The sequence below is a fragment of the Pongo abelii genome, chromosome 16 (assembly GCF_028885655.2).
Source record: "Pongo abelii isolate AG06213 chromosome 16, NHGRI_mPonAbe1-v2.0_pri, whole genome shotgun sequence".
Lineage (NCBI taxonomy): Eukaryota > Metazoa > Chordata > Mammalia > Primates > Hominidae > Pongo > Pongo abelii.
The window spans coordinates 78,532,201-78,550,342 of record NC_072001.2 but is presented as its reverse complement, the minus strand read 5'-3'; the positions used below and the strand labels follow the sequence as shown (position 1 = coordinate 78,550,342).

General features: G+C 44.7%; 2 protein-coding genes and 1 pseudogene across 9 annotated transcripts in view; 2 read left to right on the top strand and 1 right to left on the bottom strand.

Annotated features, from left to right (window-relative positions):
* Window positions 1–18,142, top strand: part of LOC129050516 (putative GED domain-containing protein DNM1P34) — a 36,889-nt gene that overhangs the window by 8,054 nt on the left and 10,693 nt on the right. For both annotated transcript variants that reach the window (XR_010137194.1, XR_008514230.2), the window contains exon 2: window positions 17,732–17,831. The gene's annotated coding sequence lies outside the window, so the exon portion shown is untranslated. The remainder of the gene's footprint in view (window positions 1–17,731; window positions 17,832–18,142) is intronic.
* LOC100435709 (acidic leucine-rich nuclear phosphoprotein 32 family member B-like) lies at window positions 1,488–2,555 on the top strand (annotated as a pseudogene).
* The window catches only part of LOC100444017 (golgin subfamily A member 6C), a 31,090-nt gene continuing 26,228 nt past the window's right edge, over window positions 13,281–18,142 (bottom strand). For 4 of the 7 annotated variants that reach the window (XR_008514229.2, XR_008514223.2, XR_008514228.2 and 1 more), the window contains one exon: window positions 13,333–13,387. The gene's annotated coding sequence lies outside the window, so the exon portion shown is untranslated. Of the gene's footprint in view, window positions 13,388–14,569; window positions 14,755–18,142 lie in introns of those variants that run through there. The other 3 variants (XR_008514227.2, XR_008514226.2, XR_008514224.2) reach the window with 2 other exon arrangements.

Here is an 18,142-nt window from a genome sequence, read left to right as displayed (position 1 = left end):
TTGAGCTCACAAAAACATGTGTTGCATGGAATCAAGGTTTAAGGGATCTAGGGCTGTGCAGGATGTGGCTTGTTAACAAAATGTTTATAAGCAGTATGCTTAGTAAAAGTCATCGCCATTCTCTAGTCTTGATAAACCAGGGGCACAATGCACTGCAGAAAGCCTCAGGGACCTCTGCCCTGGAAAGCCGGGTATTGTCCAAGGTTTCTCCCCATGTGATAGTCTGAAATATGGCCTCGTGGGATGGGAAAGAGCTGACTGTCCCCCAGCCTGACACCCGTGAAGGATCGGCGCTGAGGAGGATTAGTAAAAGAGGAGGGCCTCTGTCTCCTGCCTGCCCCTGGGAATGGAATGTTTTGGTATAAAACCCGATTGTACATTTGTTCAATTCTGAGATAGGAGAAAAACCGCCCTGTGATGGGAGGTGAGACATGTTGGTAGCAATGCTGCTTTGTTATTCTTTACCCACTGAGATGTTTGGGTGGAGAGAAGCATAAATCTGGCCAACGTGCACATCCAGGCATAGCATCTTCCCTTGAACTTATTTGTGACACAGATTCCTTTGCTCACATGTTTTCTTGCTGACCTTCTCCCCACTGTCACCGTGCTCTCCTACTGCATTCCTCTTGCTGAGATAGTGAAAATAGTAATCAATAAATACTGAGGGAACTCAGAGACCAGTGCCGGTGCAGGTCCTCGGTATGCTGAGCACGGGTCTCCTGGGCCCACTGTTCTTTCTCTATACTTTGTCTCTGTGTCTTATTTCTTTTCTCAGTCTCTCGTCCCATCTGATGAGATATACCCACAGGTGTGAAGGGGCAGGCCACCCCTTCAGTGGAACAGTTCTGTATCTTGATTGTAGCGGTGGTTAAAGGAGTCTACATATGTGATAAAATGGTATAGACCTAGACACATGACAATGTTAGATATTGTCCTACATTTATACAAAATAGAACCTTTGGAGGAAACTGAGTGAAGAGTACATGAAACCTCTCTGTACCATCTTTGAAATTTCCTCTGAATCTATGTTTCCAAATAAAAGGTTAAAATTTTTAAAGTTGCTTTAGACAAAAATATTAAATAAAAGGCCGGGCGCGGTGGCTCACGCCTGTAATCCCAGCACTTTGGGAGGCCGAGGTGGGCGGATCACGAGGTCAGGAGATCGAGACCATCCTGGCTAACACGGTGAAACCCCGTCTCTACTAAAAGTACAAAAATTAGCCGGGCATGGTGGCAGGCGCCTGTAGTCCCAGCTACTCTGGAGGCTCAGGCAGGAGAATGGCGTGAACCCGGGAGGCCGACCTTGCAGTGAGCCGAGATTGCGCCACTGCACTCCAGCCTGGGCGACAGAGCAAGACTCCTCTCAAAAAAAAAAAAAAAAAAAAAAAAAATTAAATAAAAATAGTGTCCTCTCCACTCCTGTGAGTAACTTGGCTCCGGGGGCTCCACTCGCCTGCTCCCATGCCACCCGCCACCCAGGACTGTGCCGCCGGCCTCTGCCATGAGCAATCCCTTCCGACAGCCCTCGCTGCGTAGGCCAGGAGACCTCTCTCCCATCTGTCCCCACCACCGAAAGTTAAGTTTGAAGACGGGGGAAGAGGGGAACATGGACCTGAAGAGGAGGATCCACCTGGAGCTGAGGAACTGGACCCCGTCAGCTGTTCGAGAACTTGTCTTGGACAATTGCAAATCACAAATCAAATGATGGAAAAATTGAGGCTTAACAGCAGAATTTGTGAACTCAGAGTTCCTCAGTTTAATAAATGTAGGCTTGATCTCAGTTTCAAATCTTCCCAAGCTGCCTAAATTGAAAAAGCTTGAACTCAGTGAAAATAGAATCTTTGGAGGTCTGGACATGTTAGCTGAAAAACTTCCAAATCTCAAACATCTAAACTTAAGTGGAAATAAACTGAAAGATATCAGCACCTTGGAACCTTTGAAAAAGTTAGAATGTCTGAAAAGCCTGGACCTCTTTTAACTGTGAGGTTACTAAACTGAATGACTACCGAGAGAGTGTCTTCAAGCTCCTGCCCCAGCTTGCCTACATGGATGGCTATGACCAAGAGGACCAGGAAGCACCTGACTCAGATGCTGAGGTGGATGGTGTGGATGAAGAGTAGGAGGGTGAAGAAGAAGATGAGGAAGACGAGGAGGAGGAGGATGGTGAAGAAGAGGAGTTTGATGAAGAAGATGATGAAGATGAAAATGTAGAAGGAGATGACAAAGATGAAGTCAATGAGGAGGAAGAAGAATTTGGACTTGATGAAGAAGATGAAGATGAGGATGAGGATGAAGAGAAGGAAGAAAGTGGGAAAGGTAAAAAGAGGAAGAGAGAAACAGATGATGAAGGAGAAGATGATTAAGACCCCAGATGACCTGCAGAAACAGAACTGTTCAGTATTGGTTGGACTCCTCATGGATTTGATAGCTGTTTAAAAAAAAAAAAAAGGTAGCTGTGATACAAACCCTAGGACACCCACCCACCCAAAGAGCCAAAGAATAGTTCCTGTGACATTCCATCTTCCTCCATGTAGTCCCTCTTGGTAATCTACCAATCTACCATTGAGCTTAGGGACTTGACCCCAACAAAATTGTAAGCGTTGTTAGGTTTTTGTGTGAGACTCTTGCTGTAGCATAGATAGCTATGATTGGTGAGTCAAACATCTGTGGCTACCAGTTACACCGAGATTTTAACAGCATTTTTGCTTTCTGTACAACAAAAATCTTTGTAAATAAAATCTTAACATTAAAATAATAATAATAATAATGTTGATTGTATGCAGGCCTGGCAAACCTTTGACACATTGAATGACTGGCATCTCTAATCCATCCAATTCACAATTGCCCCTGGCCAGACCCTGTCCTAGGCTAGGTCACCTGCTGGAAGATAAGACTGTGGATCCTCTCCTGCTTGGCTTTGGGGTAGAGATGCCAGATAAAATATAGGACGCCCAGTTAAATTTAGATTTCTGATAAAAAATAAACTATTTTTTAGTATGTACCATGCATATTTAGGACATACTTATACTAAAACTTATTTCTCTAAATTCTTTTTTCACCATCTTCACAGGTGTTGATATTTCTCTAAATTCTTTAATGTATGTATTTAGTTACTTTAAAGCTCTTGCCTGCTAATTCCAATGTGTGAGCCATTTATGGGTCTGCTCTCTTTTTTTTTTTTTTTTTTTTTTTAGATAGAGTTTTGCTCTTGTAGCCCAGGCTGGAGTGCAATGGCACCATCTCGGCTCACTCCAACCTCCACCTCACCTGGCTGGTTTTGAATTCCTGGTGATCTGCCTGCCTCAGCCTCCCAAAGTGCTGGGAGTACAAGTGTGAGCCACCGTGCCTGGCCCTTTTTTTGTCGTTGTTTCGTTGAGATAAGTTCTCACTCTGTTGTCCAGGCTGGAGTGCAGTGGCATCATCTCAACTCACTGCAACCTCCACCTCCCAGGCTCAAGCCATCCTTCCACCCCAGCCTTCCAAGTAGCTGGGACCACAGGCACGTGCCACCAGCAGTCCTGACTGGTTTCATGGAAGACAATTTTTCCACAGACGGGATCGGGGTGGTGGTTATGGCATGAAACTGTTCCACTTCAGATCATCAGGCATTAGAGTCTCATAAAGAGTGTGAAACCTAGATCCCTCACATGTGCAGTTCACATTAGGGTTCACGCTCCTATGAGAATCTAATGCCTGCTGATCTGATGGGGGTTGGGGTGGAGCTCAGGCAGTAATGCTTGTTGCTCACCACTCACCTGCTGTGCAGCCTGGTTCCTACCAGGTCACCAACGGGTACAGTCCACAGCCTGGGGCTTATGGGCCCCTGCACACCACCACACTTGACTCGTTTTTGACTTTTTAGTAGAGATAGGGTTATGCCATGTTGCCCAGGCTGGTCTCGAAGTCTTGAGCTCAAGTGATCTACTTGCCTTGGCCTCTCAAAGTGCTGGGATTACAGGCGTGAGCCACCATGCACGGTGGGTCTGTTCGTATTGACTGGTTCTCTCTTAATTTTAGGATATATTTTCTCGCTTTTTCACACATCTAGTATTTCTTGAGCTGTTGGACGTTGTGAACCTTCATTGTAGAGATGTGGATTACGTTATCCTACTCTAGTGTTGAGTTTTGTTTTGCAGGGAATTAAATTACTGATGGGTTAACTTGATCATGTGTGTCAAGACTACATTTTAGGTTTTGTTAGGGTGAGCTGTTTTTCAGTTTTGCCCTTATTCCCAGGGAATCTTCCTTAATCCCAAGGCATGGCCTTCTAGGCCCTCTGTGAATGTCTGGGATATTCATCAAGATCTGAGATTCCAAGAGTGGAGATGCTGGCTGAGCCAGAATTCAGATGTATCTCCAGCAGTCTGTGACCACTGAAATTGCTGTTTAGCTTTCAGCTCCCCATTGGCCTCAATCCGCACACTCATTGTTTGGGATTTGGCCAAGGACCTGCAGCAAACTCTATAAGATTTCTGGCGCTCCTTCTCTGCAACTCCGTCCTTTCTGATACTCTGCCACACACATTTTAGCAGCCCTGAGTGGCAGTCTCTGTTTCCTTCACCAAACAAGACTGATCCTCTCGGCTTGGACTCTGCTTCCTCATGCTGTCATTGAAGGTTTAGAAACTTTCCCCACCAGAAAAACGTAGCAGTCACTTCATGTGATTCCCTTCTCTCAGATTGTACATGGAACTGCCTATTGCCCAACGGCTGAAGACAATTTCTTCATGTACTTTGTCCAGCTTTGTAGTTGTTTATGCTGGAAGACTGCCATCAATACAGGTACTCCATCATGGCTACAATTCAAGGTATGATTAATATCATATTCATTCTATTCTAAAAGTAGAGAAGACAAAGACCAACAATTAAGAAAAATGGAAAAAATATATGAAAGTTCAAAGAAAAAGAAACCCAAATGCCGCTGACACACAGGAAAAAATGTTTAACTTCACTGATAATAAGAAAGATACAATTTTAGGCCGTGTACAGTGGCTCACACCTGTAATCCCAGCACTTTGTGAGGCTGAGGTGGGAGGATCGCTTGAGGCCACAAAGTGAAGGTGGCAGTGAGGCAAGATGGCACCACTTGGGGTGATAGAGTGAGAGCCTGTCTCAAAAAAAAAAAAAAAACAGATACAAACAACATCCTGCAACCTCTACATGTGGCCATGATTGCTAACAGGGACCGGATTTGCCTCCCACCTTGAACAACTAGAAAAATGGAACAAAATATAAAACAATAGCTTTCGGACATCAGAGAACAGGTCAAGCAGAACAATGATCCCTAAAAGAAGGTGAACCCTACAGTGTCCTCAGTTTACTGCCGGAAGCAATTACAGGCTCCAACGCAAGGAGGGAAATCCAAAGTTCAGTGGTCTTGGTGGATTGAGGAGACAGAGATCAGAGCTTGGGAAGATCTTCAAGGCTGGTAGAATTTGTGAGGTAGAGTACCAGGGAGGAGGTGGGAGAAGAGAGCACGTGAACTTTGGAGAGCTATGGAAGATGCCCTCAAGCCTTTGGCAAAGGGCTGATGTGGACATATGTGAGAAGAAAGTACCCAGGGAAAGAACTGCCAGAAAGCAGACAGAAGAATCCCCAGAGCTCACAACAGGCTAGAGAGAATTCATATTCTCACTAGTCAGAATGAAAACACTTCATAATACTTAGGAAATGGAAGGGAAGCTTTAGAAAAGTATTGCCTTAATAGTGGGGCTAAATGAGCACTGGAGTAAAGGCTTCTCTGAAACTGTCCTAACAAAGATTGAAAGCAAACCTTGATAGATCCAACTTATTTCAAGTAACTTAACTAGTGCTGAAACAGAGTCCCAAACTATTTAAAGGAAAACAAAATCCAGCAGTCACAACACAAAAACACAATGTCTACCAGTCAATAAAACATTGCCAGGCAATGGCCAGGCACAGTGGCTCATGCCTGTAATCCCAGCACTTTGGGAGGCTGAGGTGGGCAGATTGCATGAGGCCAGGAGTTCAAGGCCAGCCTGGCCAATATGGCTAGATCCTGTCTCTACTAAAAATACAAAAATTAGCCAGGCATGGTGGTACGCAACTGTAGTCCCAGCTACTTGGCAGGCTGAGACATGAGAATTGCTTGAACCTGGGAGATGGAGATTGCAGTGAGGTGAGATCACACCACCGTACTCCAGCCTGGGTGACAGAGTAAGATGCTGTCTCAAAAAAACAAACAAAAAAAAACCAGGCATAATAGGGCCTATAACCAGGAGAGAAATAAATCAATGGAAATAGGCCCGGAAATGACAGAGATGATGTAATTAGCAGATAAGGACATTAAAAAACATATTATAAATATGCTCCATATGTTCAAGAAGGCTAGAAAAATATGAACATTATGAGAAGACAGAAATGGAAGATATCTTGGGAAAAAAAAAAACCACAGGCTGGGCGCAGTGGCTCACACCTGTAATCCCAGCACTTTGGGAGGCTGAGATGCAAGGATTGCTTGAGCCCAGGAGTTCAAGACCAGCCTGGGCAACATAGGGAGACCTATCTCTATAAATAACTTTAAAATTAGCCAGGGATGGTGGCATGCACCTGTAGTCCCAGCTACTCAGGAGGCTGAGGCAGGAGGATCACCTGAATCCAGGAGGTTGAGGTTGCAGTGAGGTGTGATTGTGCCACTGCACTCCAGCCTGGGCACATAGTGAGACCTTGTGTCAAAATAAAACAAAAAGAATTACTAGAGATGAAAAGTTAACTCTGCAGACATGGGATTAAAATGAGTTTTAAAAAGTCAATGAGGCCAGGTGTGTTGGCTCATGCCTGTAATCATCCCAGCACTTTGAGAGGCCAAGGCAGGGGATTTCCTGAGGCCAGGAGTTTGAGACCAGCCTGGGCAACATAGTGAGGCCTCATCTCAAAAACAAACAATCAAACAAAAAAACAGAATAAAAAAATTTCAAAAAATTTAATGAAGACAAAATAAAGACTTTTTCACACAAACAAAAGCCAAGATAATCACCAGCAGGCCTGCATTCTGAGAAGTGTTAAAAGCAGTTCTTTGGTCAGAAGAAAAATGACACTGGATAGAAATTTGAGTCTACACAAAGGAATGAAGACCACTGACATAATAAATACATGGATAAATAGAAAAGATCCTATTGTCTTCTTTTTTGATGTCTAGAAATAATTGACCGAGGCAAAAGTAGTAACATATTGTCATGTTTATAACATGTGGAAGTAAAATGATGACGAGAATGGCACAAGGGACAGGTGGGGAAATGTAAGAATACTATCATTATAAGGCGGCGGTCACAGTTGAGGGAGGTGATAAATCTCTGTGATTCCACCTGGAATACTGCATTGCTCCTGGAAGTGGGAAGAGGGAGTTTCAGAGACTTTCCCCAGGCTCTTCCTACTATTGCGGCTCATACCCACAGGTCAGGGAGTAAAGTGAGAGCTCTGTTAGCTTCTAAGCTTACTCATATCAATTGCATATTTAGGGACAGAGAAATGACAACCAGATGGGGCTGCAGCCTCTTCATCCAGGGATCCATTTATTACCTAGACTTCACATGTCCTCAGTCTTACTGGGGAGGGGACATGGTGGCATTGTGGATCTTATGGTGGCACGGTCAGCTCTAATCCTATATGAATGGCCCTCAAACAGTCTGGGTATTCCCTTTTCATCAGCTACAGTTACTTTCGTCAATGACCCCAGATCCCTTTGGAGAAGGATTGAGGTAATAATTAATGAATATCATGTGGTAATGTTGCAGGATCTTTTTCCAAGAATACCCAGCCTCCCCTACAATCCATGAGCTATAGGTCTCAATTGTCTCAGTCTGAAAACTGGGTAGGAAATTGCAATTTTTTGTTGCAGCCTTCTGCATGCCAGATCTTGTTTTTTCCTGAATACACAAATCAGGAAATGTCCTAGGGCTCACATGTGTAATCCCAACAATTTGGGAGGTCACAGCAGGAGGACTGCTTGAGCTCAGGAGTTTGAGACCAGTCTAGGCAACATAGCAAGACCTCATCTTCACTAAAAATTAGAAAAAAAAAAAAAGCCAGGCATGGTGGTGCATGCCTGTAATCCCAGCTACCTGGGAGGCTGAGGTGGGAGGATAGCTTGAGCCCAGGAGGTTGAGGCTGCAGAAAGCTATGATTGTGCCACTGCACTCCAGACTGGGCTACAGATTAAGATCCTGTCTCAAAAAACAAAACAAAACAAAAAAAACCACCCTAGTCAACTGCCTATATAACTCTCCCCTGGAATGCCATCAGTTTTTAGCCAATACAACAGATCCCTGGAGGTCAAGGCATCCTGGCTATCACTCTAGCCTTCCTACCAATTAAGTTAATTACATCCACCTTGTTGATGATGGTGAAGTGCCACCACCTGGCATCTGCCATTCTCACCTTCCACCATTCCCACTGACACCACGAAGCCTGGTCTCATGGCAACATCTCCTCTTGTCGATCCTGGCCTACCAAGGATAGTGCCACTGGGTCTCTCAAAGATTCAGGTGCCCCTCTCACTAGTGCCTTCCTTGTTAGCCTAGAGAGGGGAGTTCCTGTGAGCCCTCCAAGGGCACATAGTCAAGTGGTGGATTCCAAATCTGCTGGCATATAACAAACCATTCCAACGTTCCTACCTCCCTGTACTTTCTGGCTTCTTTGATGCTTTGCGAATGCAGTTCTATAATCTCCACCTAAGTCACTGCAGCAACTGTTCCATCCACATTTCAAGGAGCCACTCCAGCAGTATGTTAGAGCCCCAGGTGTCCTTGCCAAGCCACTAAATCCTGAGAGTGCTCCCAGGTCACTGTATTCTCGTGTATATAGCCTTTAGTCTCCCCCGGTCCAACACCCTTATGTCTACTCCTTCACCTCCTCTCCCAGATTCTGGCAGTACACACTCGGCAGCTCCTGCATTTTTGGCAAAAAAAATCATTCTCCCAGAGCAGATTGTGCTTGTGACCTTGGGCCATGATGAGGAATGACCATAGCCTGGTGTCAATGTTGGGCAGCAGTGATGACACACCTCATCCTGCTGTAAGGCCTTGTTGGAGGCTCTTTGCCCAGTCTCCAGACAAGGGGCAGCTGCCCTTCTCTTAGCAGGGAAAGGGGGCTACTTCTTTTAGACCAGAACATTTAGTGGAAACTGGAGGTTCAGAGTTCTCAGATGTATCCATTTAAGTTTCCCCATACCAGATATCAGGATCCTATTGCTCCTCTCCCCTCCTCTCCTCTCCCCTCCCCTCCCCTCTTTTCTCTCCTCTTTTCTCTTCTCTTGTTTCTTTTCTCTTATTTCTTTTCTCTTCTCTTCTTTTTCTTTTCTTTTCTCTTCTATTTCCTCTTCTTTTTCTTTTCTCTTCTCTTTCTCTGTCTTTTTCTCTCTTTCTTTCTTTTTGAGATGGGATCTCACTCTGTCATCCAGGCTAGATTGTGGTGATGTGATCTTGGCTCACTGCAACCTCTGCCTCCTGGGCCCAAGGGATCCTCCCACCTCAGTCTCCTGGGTAGCTGGGTCCACAGATACATGCTACAACATCTGGCTAATTTTCATATTTTTTATAGAGATTGGGTTTCACCATGTTGCTCAGGCTGGTCTTGAACTCCCGGGCTCAAGTGATCCTCCTGCCTCAGCCTCCCAAAGTGCTGAGATTACAGGTGTGAGCCACTGCACTCACGTCTCCTTTTCCTTAAGTAATTCTAAATAAAAACAAGACTAAATCATAAAATAAAATTTGTATTTTTTGGGGAAATGACACAAAACTTCCATGACAGCTGACATTAAAATAGTTTATTTCTAGATTTTCTGCTGTGTGTGTGTGTGCACGTGGACATGTGCACACTTGTCCTTGCTTGGCACCCTATGTGTGTACTTGCTATAGCTACTGGGTCAATCTGCACAATGTTTGGCTGCACAATTTCCAGCAAACAAAAGCTCTATGCTCTACACAACCTAATTTTCAAGCAGTTGAGACTGAAGCAGCAGTCTCTTTCTGGTTTTAATTTGAATTAAACTGCCAGGCTGTACTTGTGTGGGAAACTGACAATTTTCAGCAAGAAATTTCCAGGTGAGGCCTGTCACCCTCCAGTGTAACTCTAGGGCCTGATTGGCAGGGGGACTGGCTTTGGCTGGAGGCTAGGTCAAGAGGGCTCTCCTGGCATGGCACTTTCCCATCCCAGGGAGGGAGCTCTGTTGGGAGCATGAGATGGACCAAGAAGACCCATCCATTAGGAAAGTGGTCCTTAGTCTGTCCAGTTTCAGTGGAGGAGGGCGCTTGCTCCAATGGCCACTTCTGATGGGGAAACTAGTCAGAGACATGGGCATTCATGGTCTTTCCCATGTGTGCCCCACCGGGACCCAAACTGGAGGAGTGAAAAGTTCCAGAAGACAGATCAAGAGTGGTTGTACATGTCACGACTGCCCAGGCATGGCCCACCCCACCACCCATTGGTCCTGCCCTCTGGAGTCCTGGGCAGGCTGGTGGAAGCCCTTTTTGTGGTGTAGGTTTTTAGCCAGGATGCCTATGGCTTCCTAACACCCATGCGGGGCAGCCTAGTGTAAAGATCCTGAAAGTAGAACAGCAATTGATCAAGTGAACCCAAGATGTGACTAAAACTATCTCTGATGGCAAAGCTTTTGATGACAAGGAGTCTGGCTCATAGAAAGATGGCCCTGAGCATGGCACCTCTGACCAAATCCCTCATTCTGACCTACTGAGCGTATGAGCCCAGCCTTGCTCACAGTCGGGGCTGGAGGAAGACCTCATGGAGGCCACTCGATACCTGTACTTCCTGTGTGCCTGTCACTGCTGATTCCACCCACACCATCCTCTGCCCCAGCCAGCCCAGCCCTGCCATGCCCTGCCATTGCAGTTAGGGCTCTTTGGATGTGAGTGACAGAAAGTTCACTGGCTTAGGCAAGAAGGGAAACTCATTGGTCAGTAAGTTAGCCATGGGTAGGACAGGGAACAGTTGGGCCTCAGGAATACCTGGACTCAGAATCACCAGTGCTGTTAGGATTTGCAGGCTCCTTTCCTTGTCTCTGTCTCCACCTCAATCTGCAGATCAGTTTTGTGTTCTCAGAGCAACTTTCCCCACAAGGTTGGAGTCAGGCTGTTGGTAGCATGCGGCTTCCATCTTCCTGGCTTTGCCTCCAAGAAAGGATGGGGCTCCCCTTCATTAGTTCCTATTCAGAAAATTCCAGAAGAAAGTTTCTGCTTGGTCTGGTCTGGGTTGGCTGGGTAGCTGGGACACAAAACTGCCAAGCCCTCTAGTGTCATGTGGTTGAAGTAGGGCAGGGAGATGTATTAGTCGATTCAGGGTGCCATGCCAAAATATCACAGACTGGGTGACTTAAACCACAAACATTTATTTCTCACAGTTCTGGAGGCTGGGAAATCCAAGACCAAAGTGCCAGCAAGGTAGGTTTCATTCTGAGGCCTCTTCTCTTGGCCCATAGGTGGCTGCCATATTGTGTGCTCACGTGACCTCTTCTTTGTATTTGTGCAGAGAGAGAGTGAGTGCACTCTCTGGTGTCTTGTCTTATAAGGACACTGATCCTACTGAATCAGGGCCCCACCCTTAGGACCTCATTTAACCTTAATGACTTCCTGAGAGGCCTCATCTCCAAACACAGCCACACACAGGGTTAGGGCTTCAATATATGAATTTGGAGGAGACAGAGACACTCAGTCCATGGTGGGAAGAAAAACTATCCATGAAAAAAGGGGTGCAGTGGTCAGAAAAGGGGGCAGACAAAATGTTCTCCCATTTCCCCTGTACACCACACACACATGGCCCTGCCTTTGCCCCTTCCCCATAAGGCCACTCCCCACCCCATGATTATTTACCTCCCTCCTATCCTGCTCTCTGGAGCTGCGCCTTCCCCTAAGTTGTCCTGTGGCTCACTGATTGCTGCATACAGGTAGGTGCGTGTAAATGTAGCCGGGGCTGGGGGCCTCCTGGACCATGTGTGTCCTGAGCCCCACCATGGGACTGGGCAGGAAGTGGGTCTCACTCATGTCTCCTGTCCTGAGGCAGAGCCTAGCCCTGGGACATGAGCTCAGTGGGTGCTGCAGCTTTGTTGGATTCACCTCAGGCCCCCTTTCCCCACATCCACTTATAAGGTTCCCAGGGCCTTGATACCTCTGTCCTTAGAAGAAAAGAATGTGATTACCCAGCTCACATGAACCTGCTGGTGGCTTCCCACAATAGAAGCACATAATTTTCTAGTTCAAAAGAGTCTACCAAGTGACTAGCACAGTGAATGAAGAAAGACCTACAGCAAGGCACAGCATTGGGAAATTCCAGAAAACTAAGGATAGAGAGAAAATCCTAATATCTTCCAGAGAGAGAAGACAGGTCATATGTAAAGAGCCAAGACTCCGCATGACACGGACTTCTTCCCAACAATACTGGGAACTAGACAATAATAGAGCAATATTTCCCAATGTGAGGAGAAGTTACACTTAAATTAGAGCATTACATCCAGCCAAACTAGTAATCAGGAGTTGGGGTAGAACAATGACATTCTCAAATGTGTGAGGGTCAGAAAGCTTGGCTTCCATTCACTCTTTCTCGGGAAGCCACTGGAAGATGTGCTGCAACACAGTGAGAGAGTAAATCAGGGAACAGGAGATGCACACAGAAGAGGCAGCAAGGAAATTCACACGATGGTGCAGAGCCATGTCAGGATGCCAGCCATGCCACAGACTGAGAGCTGAGTCCAGTTTGGGGCAGAAGGTTGGAAGGCAAGGGAGAGAGGGAAGCCTCCAGGAAAATAATGGGGCTGATAGAGTATCCAGTGTGTCTTAGTTTTTGGGTAATTATCACTAGGCATTTGATAGATTGGTTGGAGCATCTGAAAAAATAGGTAGGTAATTGTTAAAAAAAAAAAGAAAAAGCCAGTGAGGGGTAATAATCTGAAGCAATTATTAACTCCAGGGGAAGAAAGGAAAGAAATGAAACAATTTCAGTGTGGGACTTGGGTTAGGGACAATATTTCGATGGCTACAAGAATGTAAATGCTTTTGATTTCATGTGATTGTGATCCAGTCAAATTGGTGAAATGGAGGCAAGGAAATTAAGACCTCATAGGAAGGTAAGCCCTATACTGAGCTATGCCAGTAACTGACAGATACTGGAGAAAACAAAGAAACAGCAACATAAACATTCTTTAGAAATATGATGATAACATACCAGGGGAAGTCACAAAATGAGTTTAAAGTGATGACATATGGGAATTAGGACTCAAAGGCAAGAAAGGAAAGGGCAGAGGAAATGCTTTTTGATATAAGCCTTTCATTACCATTTTGTTCTTTTCTTCTTCTTTTCTTGTTTTACTGAGGATTTCTTGCTCCAGGTACCATTTTGTTGTTACCGCTGTGTATCTAGTACTTTGATCAGAATGAAATATAACATTGTAAGTTCTGGAGATCTCTTGTACAGCATGATGACTATAGTTAATAATGTATACTTGAAAATTACTAAGAGTAGATTTTGCTTTTATTATTACTATCATTATTATTATTCAAGACAGAATCTTGCTCTGTCGCCCAGGCTGGTGTGCAGTGGCACAATCTCAGCTCACTGTAACCTCTGCCTCCCAGGCTCAAGTGATTCTCCTGCCTCAGCCTCCCGAGTAGCTGGGACTACAGGCACGTGCCACCACGCCTGGCTAATTTTTTGTATTTTTAGTACAGATGGGGTTTCACCATGTTAGCCAGGATGGTCTCGATTTCCTGCCTTGGCCTCCCAAAGTGATGGAATTACAGGCATAAGCCACCATGCCTGGCCTGGTTTTGTTATTTTTAATCAACACATAATTGTATATACTTTTGGGGTACAGTATAATATTTTATACATACATAAAATGTGTAATGATCAAATCATCATTAGCATCTCCACTACCTCAAACATTTATCATTTCTTTGTTCTGGGGGCATTCAAAATCCACTCTTCTGGCTATTTAAAAATATATAATAAATTGTCATGAATTATAGTTACCCTATAGTGCTAAAGACACTAGAACTATTCCTCCCATCTAGCTGTACTTTTTGTTTTTGTTTTGTTTTGTTTTTCTTCCCCAGACAGGGTCTCACTCTGCTCCCTAGGCTGGAGTGGAGTGGTGCAATCACAACTCACTGCAGCTTTGACCTCTTGGACCCAAGTGATCCTCCTACCTCAGCCTCCAGAGTAGCTGGGACCGCAGGCATGCATCAACATGCCTGGCTAATTTCTGATTTTTTTGTAGAGATTGGATCTCCTATGTTGTCCAGCCTGGTCTCAAACTCCTGGGTTCAAGTGAGCCTCCCAAAGTGCTAGGATTACAGGCGTGAGCCACTGCACTCAGCCATGTACTCTTGTATCTGTTAACCTGTTAGCCAACCTTTGGCTACTTTCTCCCCCTTACCCTTCCTCACCTCTAGTAAACACTATTCTAAATAAATACATCTTAAATGTTCTTACCACAAAAAAAAGTATGTGAGGTGATTAAAATGTTAATTAACTCATTTTAATCATTTCACAATGTATGCATATATCACATTGAACACTGTCAATATACACAATTTTTATTTGTCAATTATATTTTAATAAAGATAGGGGAAGAAATGAATATACTGTTAAAACAAAAAACAACTGCAAAACTTAAGAAAATTAATGATCTAGTCCAAACCAGCCTTTTACCGATGAGGTCACTGAAGTGCAGAGAGGTGAACTGACTTGTCTGATGTTACACAGCAAGTCACTGGCAGAGCTTGACCTGAAACCCAAAGCCGAGTGTTTCCTATTACCTCCAGGTCTTTCAGTCCAGCCCTCCCGGGGCTCTGCCTTGGGAATTGGTATTGGTGACAAAGGGAATAGAGAGGAACATGCATAGAGCTCTCCATTTAGATTGACATATTCACACTGTGCCAGGGCATCAGCAAGAAACAGTGCAAGCTCCAAGAGTGCTCACCCCAACCCTTTTACCCCTCCCCATCCTCTCTCATAAGCAACTTCTGCTAAAAGGTCTGAGAAGATAAGGGAATCTCAGATGATTCTCACTAGGGTGTAAATGACTCCCACCATGATTTTTATTTTATCAAGACATAACTCTAAAAACAGTTTGATGGATAGTGTGCCAGGCAGTAGGATGAAGACAGATAGGGAAACTGCCTGGGGTCATGAAGAAGGTGGAGGCACTGAGGCCCTGAGTGATTTTATAAAGAGCATCTTAGCAAATGTCCAGTACTATGGGTTCTTACCTTCACTCAGGACCCACAAGGCCCCACGTTCTGACAGATTTTATCAGAAAAATTGCACTCAGTCATGTTTCATTCATTTTCCTTGGAGAGTTCCCAGGTTACATAGAACTGAGATAATCTCCCACCTCACCGCCACTCCCACGAAGACACTTCATGTTTCTGTTTGCAATACGGTCTTATGTGGATCAATATTAGATTTTCATGGTGCTCTTTGCATTTTGCAACTATTGCTCAAGCTGGAGACCGAAAAAGAGCCCTAGCTTTAGAGTCAAAGACCCCTGGGTTCTAGTTTCAGCTGAGAGACTGTGAGCACATCACTAGCCCACTCTGATCCTGTCTCCTAGTAGTATAATCACGTATTTCCCATCAATTATGAGGCTGGAGAGAAAAGTGCCCACTCTGTGTCCAGTACGCAGTAGGAGCTTAGTAAGCTTAAGCTCTCTTGCTTCCTCACTATCCTAAAGTGTTAGCGGAAAGACAAGAGATGTGGGGAACAGCACCTGAAGGTCTTTTTGCCAAGTCCAAGGCTGTCCAGGTTCAGGGTGGGGAGAAGCAGTTCCCCCACATAACCTGCAGGTGACACCAGAGCAGCGCAGGAGCCGAGGGTTCAGCTCCAGCCTTCCTGGAAACCCGGGCAGGGCAGAATAGGGCGAGGCAGAGGTGGTGCACACCGCTCAGATGGGCAGCGACAGGAGTGTGGCTGTGGATGAGTCCATACTGTTTAAAATGGACACATGGGTCTTCTGGCTAATATCCTCTCTTTGGTAGGGTGATCATATGCTTTATCATCCAAATCCAGACACTTCAGAGAGGTGAAAGGGGACACTGTGATAATTGCACCAGGACAGCAGACATAACCTGAGCTGTACCTTACAAACCAGAACATATGGTCACCATACCCTCCGGTCAATTTTTCTTCCTTGTTTCCATTCTTTTAATTGTTTTTCTTTTTAAACACACAGCATTCTCTTTCTCGAAGCACCACTGTCTTTGAAAATGCCCTTGCCTTTGGGATATTTTCAACCATGCAACATCTGCTTTCGCATCTTTAGTCTGAACAGTTTCTCTGAACACATCTCAAAGGCTGGTTTTAGCTTCCAGTCAGAAGACTCTGTTCCTGGCTTACCATCCCCATGACTCAAGAATTAAAGATGTCAGAGGTGGAACAGTGGCCCTTATGTTAACTTTGGTGCTTCTTTGCTAAATTTATTCCTGTAAATTTTTTTTTTGAGACGGAGTCTCGCTCTGTCGCCCAGGCTGCAGTGCAGTGGTGCAATCTCAGCTCACTGCAACCTCCGCCTTCCGGGTTCAAGTGATCCTCCTTCCTCAGCCTCCCAAGTAGCTGGTACAATAGGCGCCCATCACCACGCCTGGCTAATTTTTTTTTTCTTTTTTCTTTTTTTTTTTTAAAGACAGAGGGCAGTGGTGCAATCTCAGCTCACTGCAACCTCTGCCTCCTGGGTTCAAGCAATTCTCCTGCCTCAGCCTCCCAAGTAGCTGGGACTACAGGTGCCCACCACCACACCTGGCTAATTTTTGCATTTTTAGCAGAGACGGGATTTCACCACTTTGGCCAGGCTTGTCAGAAACTCCTGACCTCTCCAACCGCCTCAGCCTCCCAAAGTGCTGGGATTACAGGTGTGAGCCACCGCACCCAGCCCTGTTTCTGTAATTTTGTTCTGAGTGTTCGTGTCCATCATCTGTTTGAATTTATGTATGTTGGTTTGTTGAATTGCAAGTAGACAAATCCCATTAAGCACGATTTTTATATTTCCAAGATTACTCCATTCAACTCCATATTAGCATGCCATTTATCCCCTTGTTTCTGAACCTCTTCACTTAATGTCTCATGAACATCCATCCATTGCGAAAAGGACTCACACTGTTCTCACTTCCATTTTTAGTTGATTCATTGCTATCCAAGTAATGATTTGTCTGGGGGAGTCATTAGTAGAGAATTGTTCTCTTAAATTTATTTTTATAGTTGGATCCTGCTAGTTAATATCTCTTACTCTGTCCTTCTCACATTGCAACAAACGACTATGGGTTTCTGTCTCAACCTAAAATCCAGGTTAGAAATTTGGTTTTATCTGAATAAGGTATTAATAGATAATGTGAGAAAAAAAGTTAATTTACTGAAACTTTTCTCAGCTAATAATGACACTGATGGTCACAAATATGTATGTAAGCAAGCAGAAAATTGAGCTGTAAATATGTAAACTCTTAAAATATTATGTTTAGAGACAAGATTTTCCTTTTTTCTTTTTAGTAAAGTATATTTGCTATGGTTGGAATGATTGTGTCTCCTTTAAAATTCATATTGGAACTTAAACCCCAATGTGGTATCATTAAGAGGTGGAGTCTTTAGGAGATGACTAAGCTGTAAGGGAGGAGCCCCCTCATGAATGGGATTAGTGACCTTATGAAAGGGCTTGAGGGATCTACCTAGCTTGGTTTTCTTCTTTTGTTTTCCTGTCTTTTCCATCATGTTAGGACATAGTGTTCAAGGTGCCATCCTGGAAGCAGAGAGCAGCCCTCGCTAGACTACACACCTGCTGGCACCTTGATCTTGGACTTCCCAGCCACCAGAACTGTGAGAAATAAATTTTTATTCTTTACCCATTATCCAGTCTCATATATTTTGTTATAGCAGCACAAATGGACTAAGACAGTATCTTACATACAGTGAGGTGCATATACCTTAAGTTACAACTCTATATTTTTTTTGTTTTTGAGATGGAGTCTCTCTCCATTGCCCAGATTGGAGTGCAGTGACTCGATCTTGGCTCAGTGAAAACTCCGTCTCCTGCATTCAAGCAATTCTCCTGCCTCAGCCTCCCAAGTAGCTGGCATTATAGGCACCTACCACCACGCCTGGCTAATTTTTATATGGTAGTAGAGATA